Source organism: Pongo abelii, chromosome 10 (assembly GCF_028885655.2).
Source record: "Pongo abelii isolate AG06213 chromosome 10, NHGRI_mPonAbe1-v2.0_pri, whole genome shotgun sequence".
Classification (NCBI taxonomy): Eukaryota; Metazoa; Chordata; class Mammalia; order Primates; family Hominidae; genus Pongo; species Pongo abelii.
Window position 1 is genome coordinate 60,284,898 of NC_071995.2, and position 27,972 is coordinate 60,312,869.

General features: G+C 40.3%; 1 protein-coding gene and 1 pseudogene across 6 annotated transcripts in view; both read right to left on the bottom strand.

The window, feature by feature from the left end:
- TAFA2 (TAFA chemokine like family member 2) overlaps nt 1–27,972 on the bottom strand; it is a 585,401-nt gene that overhangs the window by 531,920 nt on the left and 25,509 nt on the right. The gene's annotated exons all lie outside the window — the stretch shown is intronic.
- Nucleotides 248–16,229, bottom strand: LOC129049137 (Krueppel-like factor 17; annotated as a pseudogene).

A 27,972-nucleotide genomic window follows, 5' to 3' on the forward strand; every position in this document is an offset into this window, starting at 1 on the left:
CAAAGTATGTGCGTTTTGAGGCAGCACTCCCACATCTAGAAACTTACACTACAGATGGTCTCACATAACATGCACTCCATCCTCAAAGTGTTTAGGTTTTGCCCCTCAGGTTATACCCATTGCCTTCAAGAAGTTTTGTTTGTTGGCTCTTTCTAAGATGTTCATAGTGGTGTGCTCTCTTTACTTTCTCCAGTAAATACCTTTGCTTAAATGCTGCTGTGTTTTAGGACTCCAGTCTTGGTCTGTATCTTTCTCTTGATTACATTTTTTTTTTTTTTTTTTTTTTTTTGAGACGGAGTCTCGCTCTGCCTGCCCAGGCTGGAGTGCAGTGGCGCCATCTCGGCTCACTGCAAGCTCCACCTCCTGGGTTCATGCCATTCTCCCGCCTCTGCCTCCCGAGTAGCTGGGACTACAGGCACCCGCCACCACGCCCAGCTAATTTTGTTTTTGTATTTTTAGTAGAGACGGGGTTTCACTGTGTTAGCCAGGATGGTCTTGATCTCCTGACCTCATGATCCGCCCTCCTCGGCCTCCCAAAGTGCTGGGATTACAGGCGTGAGCCACCGCACCCGGCCTTGATTACTCTTTTAAGCAATCTCATTCCACTCTCTAGGCCTTAACTACCATCAGTAGGTTAATCACTTCCAAATCTTTAATACTGATACCTATCTTGAGGCTTTTAAACCTGTGTGTAACTCAAGCCCTTCAAACTCTGAATATCTAAGAGAAAGTTTACCCCACTTTCCATCCTCCAAACACATTCTTCCTCTCATATTTCCAAAATCAATTAATGACTCTACTATTCACCAAGTTACCCAAGGCAAAAATATGGAAGTCATCTTTAGTAATTTATTCTTCTTTACTTTTCACTCACAATCAAATGGTGCCAGTTTTCCCTCATAAACATTTCTCAAATTTGGCCCATCCCCTGTAACCCTGCTACTGCTGCTTTAGTTCAGGCCCATCTTTTTTGGCCTGGAATATTGCAACAGCTAAACCACTTCTCCTCCTGTGTATAGCCTTGCTCTCATCAAGGTCACCAAAGCCTTGGTAGTCTATCTGAAACCCAGATTTGAATATGTGAACACCCTGCTTAAAATCCATCAGTGAATCCCCACTTCCTTCAGCCTGAAGCCTAGACTACGTATCATGACACAAGGTCTTCATAATCCATTCCCCTTTCCTTATCCTCACTTTATTTCTCGTTATTCCATACCTTGCACTTTGTATTCTGGTGGTGTAGAATTTCTGGTAGTTTCTTCCTCAGATCACATTATTTCTTCCCTCTAACCTCTCTTACACTCTTTACATTTCTTCTTGGCTAAGCCTTATTTATCTCTCAAGACAGAAGTCGTTAATCATATCCCCCAAAAAGCCTGCTCTGAACTTCCTGGTTGGAGTAAATATGCAGTCCTACTATGTACAGTTACATATGCACTACACTAAAGTGTCTGGCTGATGGGACAAGTAGGGGCAGCAAACTCTCTGGCAGAAAGGTATTTGTCTTTTTTTGAGAAATAGCTCTGCCGATCTTTTGCCCATTTTAAAGTAAATTATTTGTTTTCTTGCTATTGAGCTGAGTTTCTCATGCATTCTGGTTATTACTCCTTTGTTGGATAGATACCGAGCAATATTTCCTCCCATTCTGTAAGTTATCTTTCCTCTTTGTGGATTATTTCCTTTCCTGTGTAAAAGATTTTAGCTTGATATAATAACATTTGTCTATTTGTGCTTTTGTTGCCTGTGCTTTTGAGGTCTTATCCAAAATGTCTTTGCCCAGACCAATGTCCTGAAGTGTTTCCCAAAGTTTTCTTCTCATAGTCTCAATCCTAGACTTCAGTACTTAATCCATTTTGATTTTATTTGTGTATATGGTGAGAGGGCTCAAGCTTCATTCTTCTGCTTATGGTTTGTAGTTTTCTCAGCAACATTTATTGAAGAGACTGCCCTTTCCCCAGTGTACGTTCTTGGTGCCTTTTCCAAAAATGAGTTGGCTGTGAATGTGTGGATTTATTTCTTGATTCTGTCTTCTGTTCCATTGGTCTATGTATATGTTTTTATGTGAGTGCCATGTTGTTTTGGTTACTATGGCTTTGTAGTATATATATTTACTTTGTATATACACATACACATGTATATATACACGTGTGTACATACACACACACATTTATCTCTGAAATAATTTTTTTAATTTTTAATTTTTTTATCGTTGGCCAAGTAGTAAACTTAGCACCTGATAGGTAGTTTTTCAACCCTTTCCCTCTTCCTCCCTCCCCACACTTGGAATCCTTCGTGTTTATTGTTCCCATCTATGTGTCCATGTGTACTGAATGTTTAGCTCCCACTTATAAGTGAGAACATGCAGTATTTGGCTTTGGCTTGGGTTGATTTCATGTCTTTGTTATTGTGAATAGTGCTGTGATAAATATATGAGTGCAGGTGTCTTTTTGGTAGAATGACTTATTTTTCTGTGAGTATATACCTAGTAATGGAATTGCTGGATCAAATGGTATTTCAATTTCCAGTTCTTTGAGAAATCTCCAAACTGCTTTCCACAGAGGCTAAACTAATTTGCTTTCCCACCAACAGTGCATAAGCATTCCCTTTTCTCTGCAACCTCACCAACATCTGTTATTTTTTGACTTTTTTATAATAGCCATTCTGGCCAGTATAAGATAGTATCTCACTGTAGTTTTGATTTGCACCTCTCTGATTATAGTATATTTTGAACTCAGGTAGTGTGATATCTCCTACTTTATTTTTTAAGCTCAGGATTTTTTTGGTTATTCAGGATCATTTGTGCTACCATACAAATTTTAGAATTTTTTCTGTGAAGAATGTCATTGGTATTTTGATAGGAATTGCATTGAATCTGTAGAAAACTTTGGGTAGCATTGACATTTTAATGATATTAACTCTTCTAATTAATGAGCATGGAATATCTTCTATATTTATACACCCTCTCCAACTTCTTTCATCAGTGTCTTAACAATTTTCCTTGTAGAGAACTTTCACTTCTCTGGTTATATTTACTCCTATGTATTATATATTTTTATAGCTATTATAAATGGAATTATTCTTTTTTATTTCTTTTTCAGTTGGCTGTTGGCATATATAAATTCTACTGGTTTTTATATGTTGATTTTGCATCCTGCAACTTTATTAAATTCATTTATCAGTTCTAACAATTCTTGGTGGTGTCTAGGTTTTCCTAAATATACTATTATGTCATCTGCAAACAAGGATAAGTTGACTTCTTCCTTTCCTGTTTGGATGCCTTTAATTTCTTTTTCTTGCCTAATTGCTCATGTTAGAACTTCCAGTACTAATACTATGTTGAATAAAAGAGGTGAAAGTAGGCCTTTTTGTCTTTTTCCAGATCTAAAAGAATGGCTTTCAATTTTTCCCCATTCACTATAATGCTAGCTGTCAGTTTGTCATATATGGCCTTTATGGTTTTGAGGTATGTTTTTTTTATAACCAGCTTGTTGAGGGTTTTTATCATAAAGCGATGTTGAATATTGTCAAACACTTTTTCATCATCTAATGAAATGATCATATGGTTTTTGTTCTTGATTCTGTTAATGTAATGTATATTTTTATTGATTTGCATATGTTGAACCATTCTTGTATTCCTGGGCTTCCCATCTAATCATTATCAATTTTCTTTTTAATGTGTTATTGTATTTGGTTGCTAATATTTTGTTCAGGATTTCTATATCTATGTCCATCAGGGACACTTGCCTGTATTTTCTTTTTTTTTTTTTTTTTATTGTGTCTTTGTCTAGTTTTAATGTCAAGGTAATTCAAGCTTTGTAGAATTAATTTGGAAATATTCCTTCCTCTTCAATTTTTTGGAATAGTTTAAGTAAAATTGTATTAGTTCTTTTTTAAATGTTTGGTAGAATTTAGAAGTGAAGTCATCGTGTCTTGGGTTTTTGTTGTTGTTGTTGTTGTTGTTGTTGTTGGGAGACTTAAATTATTGCTTTGATTTCAGTATTCATTACTGGTGAGTTCTGGTTTTCTATTTCTTCATGGTTCAATGTTAGTAGGTTATATGTGTCCAGAAATTTTTCCATTCCTTCAAGTTTTCCAATCTGTTGGCATACAGGTGTTCATAATAGTCTTTAATGATCCTTTGCATTTCTGTGGCTATGTGGTTATGTTCCCCTTTTCACTTCTGATTTTATTTATTTGAGTCTACTTTTTTTTCTTAGTCTAGCTAAGGTTATGTTGGTTTTGTTTATCTTTTTTAAAAAACTAACTTTTAATTGATCTTTTTATTGGTATCAATTGTATTTATTTCTTCTCTGATCTTTGTTATTTCTTCCATTCTACTAATTTTTAGTTTGGCGTATTCTTGCTTTTCTTATGATCCTTGTGGTGCATCATTAGGTTGATTACCTGAAATCTTTCTATGTTTTTGATATAAGCATTTATTGCTAGAAACTTCCCTCTTAGTACTGCTTTTACTAGATCCCATAGAATTGGGTATGTTGTGTTTTCATTTTCATTTGTTCCAAGAAATTTTCGAATTTTCTCTCTACTTTCTTCATCAACTCCTTGATCATTCAGGAGGATGTTGTTTTATTTCCATGATTTCTATGGTTTTCAAAGTTCTTCTTGTTATTAATTTCTAGTTTTATTCCACTGTGATCAGAAAAGATACTTGATATGATTTAGACTTTTTTGAATTTGTTGAGACTTGTTTTGTGGCCTAACATAAGTTCTATTCTAAAGAATGTTTTTCGGTTTTGGTTTTGGTTTTTGTTTGTTTGTTTGTTTGTTTTTGATACAGGGTCTCACCCTGTCACCCAGGCTGGAGTGCAGTGACACAATCATGACTTAGTGTAACTTCAACCTCTAGGGCTCACATGATCTTCTTGCCTCAGCCTCTCCACTAACAGAGACCACAGTGTGTACTACTATGTCTGACTAATTTTTTATCTTTCGTAGAGATGAGGTATCACTATGTTACACAGGCTGGTCTCGAACTCCTGGGCTCAAGTGATCCTCCTTCCTTGGCCTCCCAAAGTGCTAGGATTATAGGCATGAGCTACCACACCCAGCCAAGAATGTTTACTATGCCAATGAGAAAAATACGTATTCTGCAACAGTTGGATAAAATTATCTGTAAATGTCATTTATGTCCATTTGATCTAGAGTGTAGTTTAACTCTGATGTTTCTGTATTTATTTTTGGTCTGGATGATCTATTACTAAGAGTTGGGTGTTGAAGTCCCCTACTATTACTGTATTGCAGTCCATCTCTCCCTTTATATCTATTAATGTTTGCTTTATATATTTGCTTTATATATTTATATGTTTGCTTTATATATTCTATAATGTTTGCTTTATATTGTTTGCTCCAATGTTGGGTGCATATAGATTCACAATTATTATATACTCTTGGCCTCTTTATCATTATATAATGACCTTGTCTCTTTTTACAGTCTTTAAGTTTCTTTTATCTGATATAAATAAAGCTACTTGTACTCTTTTTGGTTTTCCATTTGTGTGAAATATCTTTTTCCATTTCTTCACTTTCTATGTCTTTTTGGGAAAGTGAGTTTCATGTAGGCAGCATATAGTTACGTTTTGATTTCTATCCATTCAGCCACTGTCTTTTAATCAGAGAATTGAGTCCATTTACATTCAGTGTTATTATTGATAGGTAAAGACTTACTACTGCCATTTTGTTACATGTTTTTTGTTTTTTTTAACAAAATTTTCCAAATTTTATTAACACTATAAAGATTTAGATTGAGAAAGTTCAGTGAATCACAAACAGAATAAATTTAAGTTTAAAACCAAACAAAACCAATCACTATATTTAAGAACAGATACGTTATGTGGTAAAAACAATAAATAGCTAAGGCAAGATTAATCAAAATTCAGTATAGTGGTTACCTCTGCAGAGAAGGCTGGGGAACTCAAAGCTTTAAATGTATTAGTACATTATTTTTCCTTCTTTTCTTTTAATTTTATTTTTTTACAGAGACAAGGTCTTGCTGATCTCAAACTCCTGGCCTCAAGTTATCCTCCACCTTGGCATCCCAAAGATTACAGGCCTGATCTTAGGGGTAAATAAGTATTTTTATTAGTTTTCTTTTTTCCTTTTTTCTTTGACTTTCCCAATGTGAGTGCATTTATTATTAAATTGGATATATACAAAATATTTCTTGCAGGTGTGATAGATATCACAATAAATGGAAAATTAATGAAGTTCATCATTCTTCTTGTTACTTATAACACAAGCCAGAAACCTCGAAGTCACCCTTGACCTCTCCCTCACCTACCAAAAATCCAGTTAACTGTCACTTTCCTACTTCTTACCTCCACTCTCACACCCTGGCCAAAGCCACCTTGACTGTCTCCTGAAATACTGATATGTCCCTTTCTCTCCCTTACACCCTCACTCTAATCTAATCTCCACACTGCAGCCAAAGAAAACACTTTCAGCCTTATCTCTCCATCTTGAATCTGTCTCACCATCCCCTTTACTATCAGAAGCAAGAGTGACAAGTAAATTTCCCAAGACATCTCACAGCCAGGAAACAGCAGAGCAGGATTCAAAATCTACTAGAGAGTCCACATGTCTTTGTTTGTTTGTTCTGAGATGGAGTCTCACTCAAGTCACCCAGGCTGGAGTGCAGTGGGGTTTCACCATGCTGGCCAGGCTGGTCTTGAACTCCTGACCTCAGGTGATCCAACTGCCTCAGCCTCCCAAAGTGCTGAGATTACAGGCATGAGCCACCACACGCAGCTGAGTCCACATGTCTTATCCACCCACTGTCCTACTTTGGGTGATACTAGGAAAGGCTTAGCCACTGCCTAGCACAGGGCCATCTCTGGATAAAGACTTATTTCTCCTCCAATCACCACCCCACCTCCTTTTATCTGCCATTAGCTCCTAGTTTTCCTTAAATCTGACTTCAAACCACGACTTCCAAGAAATGCCTTTCTAACCCCCTTACCCAATTGCAAGTCCTCACTATTTGTCCTCCCAGCAATTTGTGCATTTCTTTTTTTTTTTTTTTTAAGATACAGCCTCATTCTGTCACTCGGGCTGGAGTGCAGTTGTGCCATCTTGGCTCACTACAACCTCCGCCTCCCACGTTCAAGTGATTATTCTGCCTCAGCCTCCTGAGTAGGTGGGACTACAGGTGTGTGCCACCATGCCCAGCTAATTTTTGTACTTTTTGTAGAGATGAGGTTTCACCATGTTGGCCAGGCTGGTCTCTAACTTCTAACCTCAAGTGATCTGCCCACCTCAGCCTCCCAAAGTGCTAGGATTACAGGTGTGAGCCACTGTGTTCAGCCCACTTTGTGCATTACTAGTAACATCCCTCCTCCACTAGATTGTGACCTCCACAAGAGCAGAAGCCTGTTTTGCCCACCATTGGAATGCACTTCATACACCCTTGATCACTCTGATCCTCTCCACGTCCATTTCTTGGTGAAAGTGCTAGATCATCAACCAGACCTCTCGTCTTACATAACAAGCAATCTAGTCTGCTGACCCTACCCATGAGGCTGTGTGTGAGCCAGGTGGGCTGGGGAACAGAGACCAGCCCTGGCCCAGTGAATCCAAGATGGCCTGCTCCATGGAAGGGATCTGGTGACCTGGTAGAAATGAAAGATACTTTGAGTACCCAAGACCTCAATCCCTGGGGCTAGTGAATGGGTCAAAAATGAGCCCCTTCTGCTCCTGTTCTTTTAATCATGTCCACTCCCCTCACTTGGGAGCTTGGACGGAGGGCACCTGGATGTCCATCCCAGGTATACTGGGGCCACTAGTAACACAGACCGAGGCAGCAAAGCAGGACAGGGTCATGGTGGGGGTGGCAGAGCAGGGCAGACACAGCCAAGGCTGTGGGCTTCTCTAGAGGCCCAGATAAGCTTGAGCCTGTAGAGGACCAGCTTCTCTCCTTGGCAGCACTGGGCACATTCAGAAATTTTGTCTATGATCTTTCTGCTCTGCAGAGGCAGGGTGCCTTCATGTACCTCTGAATCCTTACTGTCTATGCCATAGTTTTCAGAAGATAGAGACATTTCCAGTGGTATATGTCCAAGAAATGGGAGGTGCAGCTAGCCGCCGTGAGTCCTTTGGATCTGACTGAGGCATCTCCTTGAGAAGTCTTTCTTCCCTGACACATTCTTTAGTTATCTCCATGCTCCTCGCCATGGGTCCCCACAGCCTTCATGCTCTCAGTATTGTAGGCTCAAAAAACATTTGCTGAATGAATATAGAACTTGAAGACTGCCTCTCCTCTGAGCAGTTGCCAGGTCCAGTGTTCTCTGCCTGGAATCCTCTTCCTTCTTCATTCACCTAAGGACCAGGAACAGGACCGTCCTGCTGTCCATTGTTGGCCCATGGGTCTGAGGGTCCTGGCCGATGAGTCTTCTGGTGTTGCTTGAGATAGTCAGACCTCGTGAACTCTTGGCTGCACTGATCACATTTATATGGTCAATGTCTGGTGTGTACCCACGTATGTCGTCTAAGCTCATTAGAACGGAAGAAAGACCATAAACACCTTTCCCGTTGCACAAATAGGGCCTCTCACCCTTGTGCTTGCACTGGTGGCTAACAAGGTGGGAGCATTTGGTATAAGCTTTTCCGCAGTTCTCGTAGTTGCAGTAGTAAGGCCTTGCCTCTGAGGAGCCCCCTCTACCTGTCCTTTCCTGAGGCCTGGAGTTCTTCTCTGCTGTCTGTGGAGCAGGTCTGGGTTGCTCCGGTAGGAATGGCCCTGCTTGGGAGTCCGGCTGACTTACAAGAGAGTCCTGAGATCCTAAAACCAGCAATGACTGGGACTCAGCTCAGGGCATCCCAAGATCATGGGCATCTTGTGGGGGCAACATCTGAGCCACGGAGGGGAGCATAGCCTGGGCCTCAGTGGAAGGCATGGTCGAGGCCAACAATGTTTCATCAGAAGGTATTGTCGAGAGGCCAGGGTAAGGCATTGTAGGGTCCCCAATATGAGACATCACTGGAATTCCAGTGGAAGCTGAGACTGGCAGCCTGAAGGCCCTGGCCACCTTTGGAGTACTGGGCTCTCCTACAGGCATTATCTGGGGCCCACTGAAAATCATCATCTCTTGCTGAGGGGGAGACACTCCCTGACAGTAAATCATCTGGGAAGGAGTGAGAGTCGCTTAGGGGCAGTAGCTCACGCCATGCTCAGGCAGTGGCATACTGAACTGTGGCCCCCCTTCATCCACAATCTGCCCTGATGCCTCAAAAGACAACAAGGGGGCCCTCAGCATCTCTGTCCTGTGAGGAAAGTGCTAAATGCTTGGTAGGCCATGGTTCAAGAGGTGTGCACTCCAGAGCTTCCAGAAGATGAGTCATGTTCAAGATGGGTGCTGAGTTCTACTTATCCTGGGCAGCCTGGTGCGCCGCCTGCCACTGGCTCAGCTTCCCAGCTTCCTGCTCCTTCTCAGCCTGTGGTCGGCTGTACATGAAGACTAGGTGGTGTCTAGACTCTCTGCTGAACAGACAGGGAGCAACCCACCACAGCATCGCAGATGGATATCGGGACATTGCCCCTGGTTGTTTTGTAACTCCTTTCTTCCTTTATTCCTTTGTTACTGTCTTCCTCAGTGGTTAAATGAGTTCCTCATTTAATGGTAATATGTTTAAATTTGTTGCTTTTTATTTTTAGTGGATCTATTTTAGGTTTTTGGAGGAAGGTTTGCTTGTTTGTTTTTGTTTTTTAGAGATGGGGTCTCATTATGTTGCCCAGGCTGGACTCTTGGGTTCCAGAGATCCTTCCACCTTAGCCTCCTAAGTAGCTGGGACTACGGGTTCATGGCACTGCACCCAGTCTATTATAGACTTTTGCTTTGTTATTACCATAAGGCTTTCCAAAAAACGTCTTACAGACATGGCAAGTTATTTTAAATAGATGACAACTTCTATCGCAAAGAAAATTAAAAAAAAAAACAAATGAAGGAAAACCTAAAAGTCTCTACACTTTAACTTAATTCCCCCACTCATACATTTTGACGTTTTCTTGTCTCAATTTATATCTTTTTATACTTCCTATCTTTTAACAGATTTCTGCAGTTATTATTTTTGATAGATTTGTCCTTTAGTCCATACTAGAGATATGAAGGACTGTATACCATAATTACAGTACTAGAATATTCTGAATTTATGTGTGTATTTACTTTACCAGTGAGTTTATGCCTTCAAATGTTTTCTTTTTTCTTTTTTCTTTTTTTTTTTTTTTTTGAGCCAGTCTCACTCTGGCTAGAGTGCAATGGCGCCATCTCGGCTCACTGCAAGCTCCACCTCCCGGGTTCATGCCATTCTCCTGCCTCAGCCTCCCCAGTAGCTGGGACTACAGGTGCCTGCCACCATGCCTGGCTAATTTTTTTGTATTTTTAGTAGATATGGGGTTTCACCATGTTAGCCAAGATGGTCTCGATCTCCTGACCTCGTGATCCACCCACCTCAGCCTCCCAAAGTGCTGGGATTACAGGCATGAGCCACCGTGCCCATCCCAAATGTTTTCTTTTTGCATGTTAGTATCCTTTTCCTTCAGATTGAAGAACTCCCTTCAGCATTTCTTGTAAGACAGGTCTAGCAATGATGAATTTCCTCAGCTTTTGGTTGTCTGGGAAGACTTTATCTCTGCTTCATGTTTGAAGGAAAGCTTTGTTAGGTACAGTATTCTTGTTGGACAATTTTTTCCCTTGACTGAATGTCATCCAACTTCCTCCTGGCAAGTTGTTTTCCACTGAGAAATCTGCTGTTAGATGAATATGAGCTCCTCTATTTGTTATTTGCTTCTTTTTACTCGCTGCTTTTAGAATCCCATCTTTGTTCTTGATTTTCGAGAGTTTATTAAACGCCTTGAGGTAGTCTTATTTGGGTTGAATCTGTTTAGTGATATCTAACCTTCCTGTACCTGAATATCAATATCTTTTTCTAGGTTTGGAAAGTTTTTGGTTATTATTTTCTTGAATAGTCATTCTACCCCTTGCTCTTTCTCAACTCTTCCTTGAACACCAATGACTCTTACATTTTCTCTTTTGAGTTTATTTTCTATATCTTGCAGGCATTCTGTATTCCTTTTTATTCTTTTTTCTTTTCTGAATGTGCATATTCTAATAGCCTGTCTTTTAGCTCACTAATTCTTTTTTCACATGATCCACTCTGTTGAGAGCTTCTAATGCATTTTTCAGTTTAACAAACGTATTTCTCTGTTCCAGATTTCTGTTTGACTTTTTTAATTATTTTAATCTCTTTGTTAAATTTATCTAGTAAATGTATATATTGCTTTGCTGTGTTATCTTGGAATTCGCTGAGTTTCCTTAGAACTGCTTTTTTATTTCTTGATCTGGGAGCTTACTATTATCATGTCATTAGAATTAGTTCCGGGTTTCTTGCTTTGTCCATTTGGAGATGTCATGATTCCCTGTTTGTTGTTGTTTCTTATAAACATACATCTGTTGCTTCACTTTGAAGAATTATTTATTCTAGTCTTTGCTATCTGGGTTGTTTTCAACTTTCTAGGATATGTTTACCTAGAGATTCTTTGCAGTTGCCTGTAAGGGCCCTTAATCCTAGATTGCTGCTTCCTTTTTGGCATTAGAGGGTGCATTAAGCCCCAGTTTGCTTCAGCTCTTGAAATCATTCAGAGCACTTCCCAACCCAGATTAGGGGTTACAGGGTCCCAAAGGGGATACCCTGATTGTATGGGAAAGTTGGCTAGGAGTTCATGCACAGAAGACCGATGGAGGGTGCATCCTACATCTTGGTGTTGCTGAACAGCCAATCTGCTTTTACGTCTCTGGCTGAGATAAAGAGCAGACTTTCATGAGCTGGGGTCTCTAGTCCTGCCTCTCTTTGTTGCTAGCTGGCCTCAGGAGTTTTTCTCCCTATAGGCATTTGCAATGCTTCCCATGAAATAAACCAGGAATGGTTTTCCTGCAAGGGAACACAGGATGGTGGGAAAATTGGCTGTCTCCCTTGATGTCACTTTTTTTTTTTTTTTTTTTTTTTTTTTGAGACGGAGTCTGGCTCTGTCGCCCAGGCTGGAGTGCAGTGGCGCGATGTCTGCTCACTGCAAGCTCCGCCTCCCGGGTCCACGCCATTTTCCTGCCTCAGCCTCCCGAATAGCTGGGACTATGGGCGCCTGCCACCGTGCCCGGCTAGTTTTTTTGTATTTTTAGTAGAGACAGGGTTTCACTGTGTTAGCCAGGATGGTCTCGATATCCTGACCTCGTGATCCGCCCGCCTCCGCCTGCCAAAGTGCTGGGATTACAGGCGTGAGCCACCGCACCCGGCCGATGCCACTTTTTATAGTGTGGAAACAATGGGTTTCCACATGGCATCTGGCAGATTGAAGGAGGGGCTTGATGGGAAGAAAAGTCCATTTCTTTTATCGTCTTCTCAGAGTTTCTCACTGCTTTGTGATCCTAGGGGTCATCTCAGCCCCAAATTTAAATTCTAGGATACTGCTGGTTATAATCTTGGCATTAGATATTTGTTTTCAGTTTTCTGTGGGGAAGAGTGAAGTCAGATTGCTTCCACTTCACATTTTGGTTACATCACTCAACAATAACCATTTGTTTTTGTGAGCACTTTCCATGTGCCAGGCACTGCACTAAATATTTTACCTACATTATCTCACTTAATCCTCCCAACAGCTCTCTGAGTTAGGAACTATTATGTTCCTATTTTACAAATGACGAATCTGAGGCTTGGAGAGGTAAGTAACTTGCTCAGAGTTAGACATTTTGATTCCACAATCCAAACCCTTAATATTCAATAATATTAATTGAAACTTTCAATTTATAAATCTGACCATCCCACAAGATTTAGAGCAAAAATTATACTTTATCTTTTTATCCCTGATAACTAGCATTGTCTGAAATATTCTAAGTACTTACTAAATATTTGTTGAAGTAAACCTAATCTATAATGACTTGTATTTACAAGTTATCAGCAGAACTACAGTATACAGTATTTGGATACGTAGGTATGTTTTCTGTATATTTATATATATCCTAAATGTGACTGATTATCCTTGGACCACTCTTGCTCTGCCACTGCAGCTTCCTCTAAGCCAATTATAATCCGTCTTTGCAATTCCAGAAAACAAATGTCTGATTCCAAGATGCATTTATAAATATGCAGGTTTTTGTGAAACAGAAGAACAAAACTTTTTCCAAATTCCCTTTGAAGACTTTAGATGTTTTCACAGAATTTCTCTTTCCACAGAAGCCAGCTTTTCACTCCCTTTTTTCCCTCTGTGCCAATTTCAGTTATTTCTACCTCCAGAGTTTTCTCCCTGACTGTTCAATCTATAGTGAAGATAAATTTAGCTCTTTAGGTTTATTCCATTTCTATCCGCAATGGGCTGATTATATTTTCTAAAGGTGACCACCACAATAAATCTCATACCACAAGCCCACCTCTTAAGTGCTGTTCATTCTTGGTTCACATCTTTTTCTTGATATATTCTTCCTAAGTAATTCCACCTTATCTCTGTATTTTAACTACCATTAGTATGCTAATGGCCCCTGAATTATAAGCACTGATCCTCATCTTTAGACTTTTACACACATGATAACACAAATCTCATTACAGAATGACAGTGACACTCCTCTCATCAATTAATAGCTCCTCTTTTTAGTTTTGGTGGACAATTGTGACTAGTTCAATGAAAAGAGTAGGGTAGGAGCGATGCTAAATGACTCCCAAGACCAGATCATAGAAATGATATGCACTTCTACCTTGTTTTCTTGGGATGCTCTCTCTTTTAACCTAGCCACCATGTTGTGAAAAAGAAAAACAGCTGCTTGTGGAGGCCATGTGTAAGTGATCCATCTGACCAAGAACCCCAACTGAGGTCCTATGCAACAGCCAGTATTAACCATCAGATATGTGACCGAGTGAGTCTTCAAATGATTCCAATCTCCCACCATTGAGTTATACACCACCCCATCTGATGCTGCATGAAGCAGAAGTGAGCTGTCCCCACTGAGCCCTTTCCAAATTGAAGTTTCATGAGTTAAATAAATGATTGTTGTTGTTTTAAGCCACTAACTTTCAAGTAAATGAAGTAATTTTTTAAAAACATTATGCAGTTGATTATACAAAGCAACAATATATACTCATGATTATTTGTAAAGGCTACCACTTATGGACTGATTTTCTGTTTCATTGTGTGCTAAAATGCCAGGCACTTGAACCAGCAAAAACTAACTATATGGTGTAAATCCAGAAAGCTGAGATGATGGCTCAGTAGCAATATTCTCTAACCACTTCAGCTATTATTTAACATTCGCTGCACATTGGCAGCATTCTAATCGTTTTATAAAATGACCCTGCCCAGTGAATTTACAGTTAACATCAAACAAAGTTAAGACATGAAAATGTCATTGAACCATTACAACATCTGCTTTTTATTCCTCTTCCAAGCTATTTAACATTCTTTTTTGAGACAGGGTCTTGCTCTATCACCCAGACTGAAGGGCAGTGGTAGCATCATGGCTCACTGCAGCCTTGACCTCTCCAGCTCAAGCAATCCTGCCTTAGCCTCTCAAGTAACTGGGATTACTCTAGCTCCTGGGGCATGTGCCACCACACAGGGCTAATTTATTTTGTCTTTTGTAGAAACAGGGTCTCACTATGTTGCCCAGGCTTGTCTCTAACTACCGGGTTTAAGCAATCCTCCTGCCTTGGCTTCCCAAAGTGTTGGGATTACAAGTATGAGCCACCATACCTGGCCTTTTTTTTTTTTTTCTATCAGGAATGTATTGTGTGCTCATTAAGAAAATTAAGAAAAACAAAGAAAACTAAAAAGAAAAAAAAATCATCCATAATCCATAGTCTATCATCTGAACTCAATCATTGTTATTTGGGGATGTTTCTTTTGTCTTTTTTTTATGCATAATGTTTTATTTGAGGTTTATGGAAGAACAAAGATAGATATATAAATCATGCCACATATATATTATAGTTATATACACACACATGAGTTTTTTAATCTTTTCTATTTTAATAACACTGCATCAAGGCTTTTCCCATGTTATCATGCACTCTTCATGAAATAATTTTTAAGATGTGACAATTTATTGACCAAATATGCAACAGTTTATTAAACCATCCACAATGGTTTACTATTTGATTTACTTCTATTTTGCCAGAATAAATAATGCTCTAATCAGTATACTTGGGTATGTTTCCTTCTGGATACCTGAAGAATTTTCACTAGGGTAGATTCCAAGATGTAAAACTGCTGAGGCATGAGGTCGGAACATCTACAACTTTACTAAATACCAAATTGTCCCCCAAAGTAGTTTTTTTCTATTTATACTACTATCAGCAGAGCATTAAAATTCTTATTGTTTCACATCCTCATTAACACTAGATAATGTCAAACTTTTTAAAAATTTGCCAAACTGATGGATGTGAAATGGTATCTCATTGCACTTTTATTTTGTCTTTTCATATTTACTAGTTTTGGTATGTTTATTGTCATTCAGGTCTCCTTTTTGGTAAATTTATCTATCTTTTGCCTATTTCTCTTTGTTTATTTTCTTATAATTTGTAGTAATTCCATTTTTTGTCAGTAATATTCACTTCAAATATCTTCTGCCACTCTGTGGTTTATCTTTAATGATATCTTACATTGTACAGAAGTTTTTCATTTCAGTATAGGCAAATTTGTCACTCTCTTACTTTAAGGTTGATATTTTATATCTCATAAAAGAAAGCTTTCCCTACTCAGAGTGTATAAATATATTTTTTTCTAAAAATTTTAAGTTGTTTTTACATCTGGAATGTAATTTGTGTTCGATATGAAATCAAAATTACATTTTATTTTTTCCTATGGATATCTAGTGTCTCAGCACCACATAATGAATAGTGTAACATTTCTCCATTGCTTTGTAATGGAACCTCTGTTATATTTCAATTTCCTCTATATGCATTTATCTGATTGCAAGCTCTCAATTTCTTCCCTTTGTCCATCCCTTACTAATATCACAATATTTTACTTAATAGATAATTGATATTTGTGCGATCTTATGTTCAGCAAGCTTGCCAAGTACTTTTACATGTCTGCAGATTATCCTGAATTTCCACATGGACATTGACATATTGTCAATAAATAGAGACAATTTTCCTATTATCTCACAATTACGCTCTATTTTTATATTATTAATATTGTTTAGTATGACTTAGTTTTCTTGACCAGTTTTGTTGAAATATATATACACACATTTTTCTATGTAATACATATATATTATACATAAATATATAAAATGTACATTTTATAGAATATACATTAAAATATTTTTATAAATATATAAAAATGTAATTTTATATATTTATACATTTATTATATATTTTATTTATAATACATATAGCTACATATATACATATTTATATATAAAGCAATATATATATGGCTTTTCAAAAGATCAGATTTGGAGTTTTTTGATTCTTATTTTAGTTTCTGTTTTCTATTTTATTAATTTCTGTAGCTTATTCTGTTGTACTTTTTTCAACACCTTAAGATAAAACTTTAGCTCATTAGTTTTCATCTTTTCTTATATATATATATATCTAAGACCTTAAATATCACTCTTGGTATTGTTTTAGCACCAAATTACTTTTATTGTTATTCCTTTCTTTTTGAGATGGAGTCTCGCTCTGTCGCCCAGGCTGGAGTGCAGTGGCGCAATCTCGGCTCACTGCAAGCTCCGCCTCCCGGGTTCACGCCATTCTCCTGCCCCAGCCTCCCGAGTAGCTGGGACTACAGGCGCCCGCCACAACGCCCGACTAATTTTTTGTATTTTTAGTAGAGACGGGGTTTCACCGTGTTAGCCAGGATGGTCTCGATCTCCTGACCTCGTGATCCGCCCGCCTGGGCCTCCCAAAGTGCTGGTATTACAGGCGTGAGCCACCGCGCCCGGCCTACTTTTATTGTTATTCCTTTCTGTATGCTATGTAATCTCTAACTATGATTTATTTTACCATGAACCATTTGGTTTAGTTTTCAAGGTGGTATTTACCACATGGATTGTTTTAGATTTGTTGAAATTTGCTTTATGATTGTACTACTCAATTTTTGTAAATATTTCATCACTGTTTGAAATAACCTATATTCTTTAATTGGGCTGAAGAATCAATATATTATCATTAGATCAAGCTTGTCAATTATGTTGTCCTAATCTTCTGTATCTTTACTAATTTTTGCTTTATGAGTTTTTAAAACAGTTTGTCACTTTCTACTTGTAATTCTTTGTCTTTCTGCTTTATGTGTTTTGAGGTCATTTATTTAGAAACAAAAAGATTCAGAATGATACATTTTCCTAATAAGCTGTTCTTTTTACCATTAGTGACTTTTTTCTAATAAGTTTTTTTCCCTCAAAGTCTGTATTATTTATATTTGATTGACAGTAGATGTAAAGACAACTCTAAATTTTGATATGCCAGCAAAACCAGTTTTCTTTCATTAGCATTCCATTTGCCTGGCATGTTGTTTTCTATCCTTTCACTTTCAACATTTCTGTCTTTAAGGTGCCTCTTATAAACAGCTTAAGGCTGTTTTGTTTTGTTTTTTTTTAATTAGGTATAAGAACCTCTGATTTTTAACAAGTCAAATTAATCTATTTACATTTAATGTGAATATATTTGGCCTTATTTCTACAATCTTATATATATGTTTTCTATATGCTATGCCTTCCATTGCTTCTTTTTCCTGCATGCTGCTGTTATTGTTTCTTTGTCTGCCTTATATTAGATTGCTTAATTTACTGTATTATTCCCCCTTCTACTCTTTTGAAAGTTTTTAACTCTTTTTTTAATGAGTGACCCTTAAATTTTTAACATGCTTGTCTTAAGATCTAAAGTTAACTGATACTTCTATCTTATGTAAGTTGAAAGTAATTCCTCACCACCATTTTTTTCACAACAAAATCATTTATTATTGTGTAGTATTAAAGTTATAAAGGTGTACTGTCAAAATAGAATTGAGTAAACCCTACAGGGCAGTGAGAGCACTCTAATTCCACTTACTCTCATTCAACTTGTCTCAAAAACTGTGATCACCCAACATTCTGAAAGTGCAGGCATCAGCATTTGCCTTGTTCTTTCTTGTAGACAAGCTCCTTGAGTTTTCCTACTTTACTGTGCATTACAACTCATGTGTCATGTTCAAAGTACAAAAGCACATTCTTTTACTTTAAGGGCAAAGTAAGGAATTTTCAACAGTACCTTTGACTACACAACAATTTTCTAAATAGCTTTGGAACATAACCCTTACGTAGAATGTGACTTCACAGTGACATATTTTTTCCTTTTACCAGGCCAACTAGAAGATCCATAAACAATTAGATTTTTAAAAGAAAAGCTAAAATCTATACCTTGCAGGAATAAAGGTTACCTTGCAGATTCCCAAAGACCTATAATCAGGCAAATGACGCATTCAGTTGTAAGTTTTAGTGTTCCCTTTATTTTGAGTGTTTTTATTCAAATAAGTTGCAACTTTGTTGTTCAGAGAAATAGTCACTGAATTAAAATCAATGAAAAATTAGAAAGACTGTTTCTTTTTTTGAGTCTTGGCTCTCCTTTTGATGCAGGATTTTTTGCTCTTTAGTTCAGCTAAAATCTGGTTCTTGTGTCACAACCAGGAAAAATTAGGTACATGGACACACTGAAAGGTGAGGAGAGCAGAATTTATTAAAAGAAAGCTCTCTGAAAAAAGGGGGTCCTTTCAACAGGCTTCCACCTCACAGACTGAATACCAGGTCACCACACATGAGCTGAAGACGCCAGGCTTTGCCCAACTTTATCCGGTGTGGATTCCAGGTGGGTCCACCCCATTGTCCCAGTGCAGGGGTGGGCCCTTAGTCTGAGCCACTCCATATTGATTTATTTCCCTTACTACGCATGTGTTAAGGGACAGAATGTCTTTGAACATGACACATGAGTTGTAATGCACAGCAAAGTAGGAAAACCCAAGGAGCTTGTCTATACATACGATGCATGTGTTAAGGGACAGAATTTTTCACTGTGGGCACGTTTGGGTAAGCTCCCTTTGCACAATGGCCTGGGCAGCATTTGGCTGTCTCCTTCTCTATTACTTTTATGAGGTGTATAACCTTTTTAAAAATGTGTAAAACTTATTATTTTACTGTATTGTGGCAAGAACACTTAACATGAGATCTCTTAACACATTTTTAAGTGTACATTAAATTATTGTTGACTATAGGTACCATGTCATTAAGCAGATCTCTAGAGCTTATTCATCTTGCTGGACTTAATGCCTGTTGATTACCAGCTGTCCGTATCTCCTTCCACTCCATTTACTTTATTTGTTGAAATTATTTCCCTTCAAATTCTTTTTTATTTTTAATTGCGGCAAAATATATATAATAAAATTTACTAACTTAAACATTTTTAAGTGTGTGATTTAGTAGTTAAGTACATTAACATGGTTGTGCACCCAGTCTCCCAAACTCATCTTGCAAAACTGACACTCTGTACCCATTAAACAACAACTACCCATTGCTCCCTTCCCTCAGCATCTAGCAATCATCATTTGAGAAAATGGCTCAGAGCAGTCTGAAGAATGTGAGAGATGCAAAATTATCAGGCCCAGAGAGCAGTGAGCATGATACTTCAGTCGCATCCCCCGCACCCATGCCCCAGGGTAATTGCTTAAAAATTTTTGTTTTTTTCATTCCTTCCCTGTAGTTTCAGACTAGCTGATAAATTACCTAAAATGTTACCACACATTGCACAATGTGACCCTCACCCAGTATCTTCATGTTCCTGGAATTTGTGATAGAAAGAACAATGTATGGCCAATTGAACTTAGGGACTGCTCCCTTCTCTTTTTTTCCTTAAAAAAAAAAAAAAGGAAAAAAGACCACTTGTAACTGCTGTTAATCAGAGCATATATTGAGGGCAACTTGAATCTATGATTTCCAGGCTGCAGTCCTCACCTTTGGTTTAAATCAACCCTCTACTTAATCTGTGTCCTTCAAGAATAGCTTGATGCCATCCTTGTGGTAATGAGTAAGTTCTTACTCTATTAGTTCCCATGACAGTTGATTATTAAAAAGAGCCTGGCACCTCTCCCCACACTCTCCCACCTTTCCTCTCTCACCATGTGATCTCTGCATATGCTAAATGTGCCTCAGTTTCTTCCTCTTTGCCTGAGATTCTTCCCTTAGGTCAAAATTTCTGGTGTAGTCAGCAAGATTCAGAGCAACCTTCCAAATACCCATTGTTCCCTCTCAGACTCAGTGCTCAGTACCAGCAAAGACCCATTGCATTCTTCCAACTCCAGATATTTTGCTGGGTGCAAAAGTGTGAGGTCTACATTTTATGTGGGCTTCTTTTTCAAACTCTCTTTTTTTCTTTAAGAGCAAGAGCTTCCATCTCTGTCTCTAAACAGGAGATTCAGACAAAGAGCCCTAAAGAGAATTTTTGCCCTCTCCACCTGTGCCTCACAGCAGGTTTGGGTTACAGTATTGGCAGTCTAGCATGGGTGGTTTCACTTTTTGGGGGGGCCTAAAATTAAGTAATGTCTTTGTCCATTTAGTGTTACTCTAAAGGAATACCTGAGTCTGGGTAATTTATAATGAAAAAGGGTTTATTTGTCTCACGATTCTGATGTCTGTAAAAGTTCAAGATGGGACATCTGCATCTGGTGAGAGGCACTCATGGTGGAAGGCAGAAGGACTTATTTTAGCAAGCATCAATATGTTGTAAATTCAGTCTCTTTAAAAATAACTCTTTATTTCCCTTTGTCTTGAATACTTTGACTGAATACAGAATTTTAAGTTAACAGTAATTTTCCCCTTGGCACTTTGAAGATAATATTCTGGCATATATTTCTGGCATATACTATAACTGATGAGAAGTTTTCTATCCAATGCTTCTACCTAAATCGCATTTTTAAAATAATGAACTATCTTTTCTTTTTATATTTAAGATTTTTCTCTGAGTTCATATTTTTATGTTCATGAGAATGGGTCAAGGTATTTATAGTTACACATGTGTGTGTATGACTTGTTTTATTTTTATTGTTTTTCTCAAACTCATTATAATTTCTGTACATATAGATGTGTGTGGGTGTGTATGTGTGTGAGTTTTGTTCTTATTAAATTCATTGTAATTTCTGAATCTAAAAACTAGAGGTTTTTTTCCATTCTGGAAAAAAATAGGTATTATGTCTTTGAATATTGCCTGTTTATTTTTTATTCTGGAACTCCTATTAAACATATGTTGGGTTTTGGCCATTCTCTATGTGTCTTAACTGTTCTTCCATATTTTCATACTTTATCTTTCTGTCAAAGTAGTATATTAGAGAAATTTTCAGCAAATGATTACTCCCTTCCCCTCTCCTACAGGAGGAATGTACTTCCCTGATATTAATTGAGGTCTTGCATAGTTAGGCTTGTCTCTTGATCTCTTTTTGCAACGAGAACATGACTCAGCTAGCCTCTGGTTTAAAGAGGATGAGAGATATGTGGAACAGACCAGGACCTGACCTAATCCTCAGAGACCAGCTGAGTCTCGCCAAGACCAGCCAATCTCCAGCTAACCCAAAAATGCATGAGTAGGAAATATGCGTATATTGTTGTATGGCACTAGGACTTTGGGTGTTTCGAAAGGCAGAAAAATTGGGCTGATTCAGAATTTGATGTATAAAGTACAGTGCTGCCATAACTAAAACCTAAAATATGTGGCACTGGCTTTGGGAATGGGCAGCAGGTAGTCATGTAATTGTTATAGGAGGCTGGAATAATGACAAGCAGTATTATGTAGTGGCAAAACATTTGGTAAAATTGTCACCTGCAATAATATGGAATACAGAACATGCAGATCTAGTAAACTTGTGAATTTGGATGAGGTGATTTCAAAGAAGAATATTGAAGAGCAGGCTGCTGCCAGGTGCCTTTGAAAAAGCATAAGAAAGTGGTGAGCTCAAAACGAACTGCCTGGGTTACAAACAGAATTGAGAGGAAATAGAGTTTAGAAATACTGAAAGTTGTAGGCTTAAAAATGAAACTGTTTCTCAACATATCCCTAGCTCAAAGAAAAAGTAAATTTTGGCCACTGCCAGGGTAAAGACCAAAACAAGGGTGTGGTGCAGGCCCGAGTGCCCTGAAAGCAGACTCTGAGATGGAAAATAGCCTGTAAAGAAGTGCTCTCAGGATCAACACTTGTGGAAGAAAGGAAGCAAGCAAGATTGAGCAGAGAAAGAAAGTGGGCTGTAATTAATTTATAAAAAGAACTTAACCAACCCACTGAAGCTAGATTGCTCCTCAGAGTTGTTTCCAATAGAGGAAATGAAGCCAACTCTTTAAACCCCTACATCAATTAGTTATTGCATACTGGCTGCCCCCTGAAGAGAGCATGAACTACACAGGGTGCCTCTTTTCTATTGAGAGTGATTCCCAAAGAAGACTGACAGCTGAGATCAGTAGAAATCCCAGCAGCTAGAGGAATAAATTCTTTAGTCCTGAAGGATGATGTTAATGGCACAGTACATCATCCAATTCAATTCACCCCATGTTCCACTCAGACCTATATTTTTGCAAAAGTTTTTGAAGCAGCTCCAGAACTTGGGAAGAAAGTTAGCGAGTTACATAGATTCCACTGCAAAGACCAAAAGTGATACTCAATATATGCTTCCTGATCTACCATTCTAGAGTTTCCTCACCTTGACTAGCTCCTCTGCTGGTCTTGTTGGCTTACCTGGTGGGATGATCCAGTCACTCATCCTCGAGAGTCACCAAACCTTTCTCAGGTCATCAATACTTTACCAGTCAATTTACTGTCAAAGTTGTGCAAGGGCATACCAAGAGATGCCAAATACATTCCTTTTTGCCATCACTGTATAAGGGCAGCCTGACCTCCTCCCAGTATTTAGAATGATAAACCTGCCAGGATGGTGACCACTCTCATTGCCTGATCCTTTGGCACTAGAAGGCAGAAGTGCCCCAGTGACAGCCATAGTTTAAAGTTCAATGGGCCTCTTGCTGTGTCTCCTCAATACCTCTAAACCTACAAATCTCAGAGCTATGGAGATGAGTAGCACAAAATCCCCAATTGGGTCACTGACAATGATGGTAAACAGGACCACCTCTACTTCTACATTTGATTCTCATATCCATAAATTCTATTTGTTGGGAACACAGCAACATATGCTGGCCATTGATTCAGAGGGTATACTGCACAGGGTATTATTGTCTCTAAGGTGCTGCTTAAGCTGATTCTTCTACAGGCCATTCTGTTGCTCCATCCAGCCAGCAATTGTTTACAATTCTGGGTTAGGTGATATGTGAAAGAATCAGTGAATCACATGGTCATGTGCTCACTACCACATCTCTTTTGCAATAAAATGAATCCCTTTGTTTGATGTGATATTATGGAAGATCCTGTGTCATGAGATCAAACACTCCATAAGTATGGTGGAAGCAGCTGAAGCACTATTGGCAGGAAAGGAAAATCCATACCTGAAATATGTGTCAATTCTAATCAAGATGAATCATTCATTGCCCCTTACATAATAGAAGGGATCCATGTAATTAACTTGTCATTTGATTCTCCTCCATGGATGATTGTATATCAAGGGCTCAATATTGGTCTCTGTTCCTGACAGGTTGGACATTTGGCAGTGGCAATAGCCAAATCACTGTTGGTAAGTGAGAGAGCCCATGCTGTGGGGCCATCCAGTCACGATGACTACCCTTCTTGTGCCCATTGTTCCAGCTTTGAGGATAGAAGCTTGTTGATGCCAACCATTGGAGTCATTCTGTTTATTCAGTACCTCTTTTGTGATATATCCTTTATGGTTGGTGTTCACTTGTAATGCAAAAATCTTTATACTTTGTGCCCAGTCCCATAGGTCCATCCACATACTTTCTCATCAGACTTCCTAGTCCTAAATTTTCTAACATTTCTTCTTCCTTAAAGTAGGCTGTTCTACTACTTATCACTGCTATAACAAATTACCATAAACTTATTGACTGAGACAACAGAAGTATTGTCTCTTACATTTCTGTAGAAGTCTGACACAAATCTTACTGTGCTAAAAATCAACGTTTTAGCAAGGCTCTGATCCTTTCTGGAGGCTTTAACAGAGAATTCATTTCCTTGTTCCTTCTAAATTCGAGAAGCCTTCCACATTCCTTGGCTCATGGCCCCTTTATTCCATCTTCAAAGCCATTCTTCCATAGTCACATCACTCTCTGGCCATAACCAGGAAAGTGTCTCCTACTTCTAAGGATTCATATGATTAGATTGGACCCAACTGAATTATTCAGGAAAATCCCCCCATTTCAAGGTCCTTAATCTTAATCACATCTGTAAAGTCCCTTTTGCCATTTAAAGTAATATATTCACAGGTTCTGGTATTATGATATAGTCCTCTTTGGGGAGCCACTCTTCTGCCTTCCATGATTTAAGTCCACATGGCAGTCTAAAATATGTCTTTGATCTGTTATGTATCTGTTTGTGGTTACAGAACATTCATAAACATTTAAAAATATTTTTTGCACCATATTCTTCCAACGGCTTCCAAATCAGCTTCCAAGTACATTGTTTTATCCCTAAGAATACCTTCACACAAAAGACTGAATAAAGCTACACTTTAAATATCCTTCTTAACCTCTTTGTAATTGTGTTTCTTTGATATGGGTCACTACTAATTTTAACACAGCTGTTTATGTTATTGCATAACAACTTTGTGATCTTATTAATTTGTTTATCTTATTATTAAAATCAAATTTAGTAGCTGCTCTGGTCTAAGGGAGGCAAATATTTTATAAATCATTGCTACTATATGTTAAGCTCTAATATGAGTTTCACATTCATTATTTTATTCACCTTTAAATGAATCCTATCAAAGAAGTCTAGTATCACTGTTTTACAGATGACAAAACTAATGTTTCCAGTATCACAGAACTAGTAAGTATCAGAGTAGGGCATACAAATATAGGTCTTTTTGACTCTAAAATGCATACTATTTTCACTATATCCTTAATAAATTCCCATTGAGTAAATTAAATTATTTGTAGAGGTATACTATCATATCCAGCACATTTCATGAATTTCTCATGCTGTAGATATCATGTCCAATGTATTACACAGAAGCCTTGGGCCACTAATAATTCTTGAACTGACATAGTTCAAGACGACCTAGATAGAAGCATACTGGCAAGAAACAAAAATCAATGGTAAATATTTTTATGAAATCACTAGACTCGTTTTTTACTTCATTGTTGGTATCTTCTAATTTGACCTAAATCTACTGTGTGGTCTACGGCGTCCTGTTGCTTAGCAAAACCTGGAACACATTATAAAGAATACCTATTTAATGTTTCCACCAGTCCTGAAACATAGATACATTCTTGAAGACATGCTATTATATTGTTCTAAGACTCTTTGTGAGCAATTTTAAATCCTTTTGCTATCTCAGCCCAAATGAAGTGAAGGGTTGTCCAAACAGAAAGTCTGAATAATTCAGCTTCTCTTGGGAGAAAACAAAGTTAATCTCTCTGGAATCTATATAGCTGCAGAATCACTGGACCATTGAACAACTCTCTACTTCACTTTGGTAGTATAGATTTCCAAGATCCATGAGCATAAAATAATTATTTTTAAACTTTCGAATGAAACAGATTTAAAGTAAAATGGATCAAGTATATAACATTAACGTATTTTAATTAAATTTGACATTTAAAACAAAAGATCAGCATATTTTTTAAATAAGTAAAAAAATTTAAAAATGATCAGCATATTTGAAATGATTTTTAGCTTTCTAAAGTCCATCCATTATTATGAGGCTTAAGAAAGACTTCAGAGCTCTCCCTCTCCCTCTCCCTCTCCCTCTCCCTCTCCCTCTCCCTCTCCCTCTCCCTCTCCCTCTCCCTCTCCCTCTCCCTCTCCCTCTCCCTCTCCCTCTCCCTCTCCCTCTCCCCTCTTTTTTCGGTCTCCCTCTCCTTCTTTTTTCGGTCTCCCTCTGTTGCTGAAGCTGGACTGTACTGCCGGGATCTCGGCTTGCTGCAACCTCCCTGCCTCGGGCTCCTGTGACTCTCCTGCCTTGGCCTGCCGAGTGCCTGGGATTGCAGGCGCGCGCCGCCACGCCTGAATGGTTTTTGTATTTTTGGTGGAGACGGGGTTTCGCCGTGTTGACCGGGCTGGTCTCCAGCTCCTGGCCTCGAGTGATCTGCCTGCCTCGGCCTCCCGAGGTGCTGGGATTGCAGACGGAGTCTCGCTAACTCAATGCTCAATGGTGCTCAGGCTGGAGTGCAGTGGTGTGATCTCGGCTCTCTGCAACCTCCACCTACCAGCCTCCTGCCTTGGCCTCTTAAAGTGCTAAGATTACAGCCTCTGCCCCACCGCCACCCTGTCTAGGAAGTGAGGAGCGTCTCTGCCTGGCCGCCCATCGTCTGGGATGTGAGGAGCCCCTCTGCCCGGCCGCCCTATCTGGGAAGTGAGGAGCGCCTCTGCCCAGCCGCCCATCATCTGGGATGTGAGGAGCGCCTCTGCCCGGCTGCCACCCCGTCTGGGAGGAAGTGAGGAGCGCCTCTGCCCGGCTGCCCCGTCTGGGAGATGAGGAGCACCTCTGCCCGGCCGCCCCGTCTGGGAGGAAGTGAGGAGCGCCTCTGCCCTGTTGCCCTATCTGGGAAGTGAGGAGCGCCTCTGCCTGGCCGCCACCCCGTCTGGGAAGTGAGGAGCGCCTCTGCCCGGCTGCCACCCCATATGGGAAGTGAGGAGCGCCTCTGCCCAGCCGCCCCTTCTGGGAGGTGAGGAGCGCCTCTGCCCAGCCGCCCCGTCTGGGAGGTGAGGAGTGCCTCTGCCCGGCCGCCCCGTCTGGGAGGTGAGGAGCGCCTCTGCCTGGCCGCCACCCCGTCTGGGAGGAAGTGAGGAGCACCTCTGCCCGGCTGCCCCATCTGGGAAGTGAGGAGCGCCTCTGCCCGGCTGCCACCCCCTATGGGAAGTGAGGAGCGCCTCTGCCCGGCCGCCCACTCTGGGAAGTGAGGAGCGCCTCTGCCCGGCCGCCCACTCTGGGAAGTGAGGAGCGCCTCTGCCCGGCCGCCCACTCTGGGAGGTGAGGAGTGCCTCTGCCCGGCCGCCCCGTCTGGGAGGTGAGGAGCGCCTCTGCCTGGCCGCCACCCCGTCTGGGAGGAAGTGAGGAGCACCTCTGCCCGGCCGCCCACTCTGGGAGGTGAGGAGCGCCTCTGCCTGGCCACTCCGTCTGGGAAGGGAGGAGCGCCTCTGCCCGGCCACCCCGTCTGGGAGGTGAGGAGCGCCTCTGCCCGGCTGCCACCCCGTCTGGGAGGAAGTGAGGAGCACCTCTGCCCGGCTGCCCCATCTGGGAAGTGAGGAGCGCCTCTGCCCGGCCGCCACCCCATATGGGAAGTGAGGAGCGCCTCTGCCTGACCACTCCGTCTGGGAGGTGAGGAGCGCCTCTGCCCGGCCGCCCCGTCTGGGAGGTGAGGAGTGCCTCTGCCCGGCCGTCACCCCGTCTGGGAGGAAGTGAGGAGCACCTCTGCCCGGCTGCCCCGTCTGGGAGATGAGGAGCACCTCTGCCCGGCCGCCCCGTCTGGGAGATGAGGAGCACCTCTGCCCAGCCGCCCCGTCTGGGAGGTGAGGAGTGCCTCTGCCCGGCTGCCACCCCGTCTGGGAGGAAGTGAGGAGCACCTCTGCCCGGCCGCCCCCTCTGGGAAGTGAGGAGCGCCTCTGCCTGGCCGCCACCCCGTCTGGGAGGAAGTGAGGAGCGCCTCTGCCTGGCTGCCCCATCTGGGAAGGGAGGAGCACCTCTGCCCGGCCGCCACACCGTCTGGGAAGTGAGGAGCGCCTCTGCCTGGCTGCCCCATCTGGGAAGGGAGGAGCACCTCTGCCCGGCCGCCACACCGTCTGGGAAGTGAGGAGCGCCTCTGCCTGGCTGCCCCATCTGGGAAGGGAGGAGCACCTCTGCCCAGC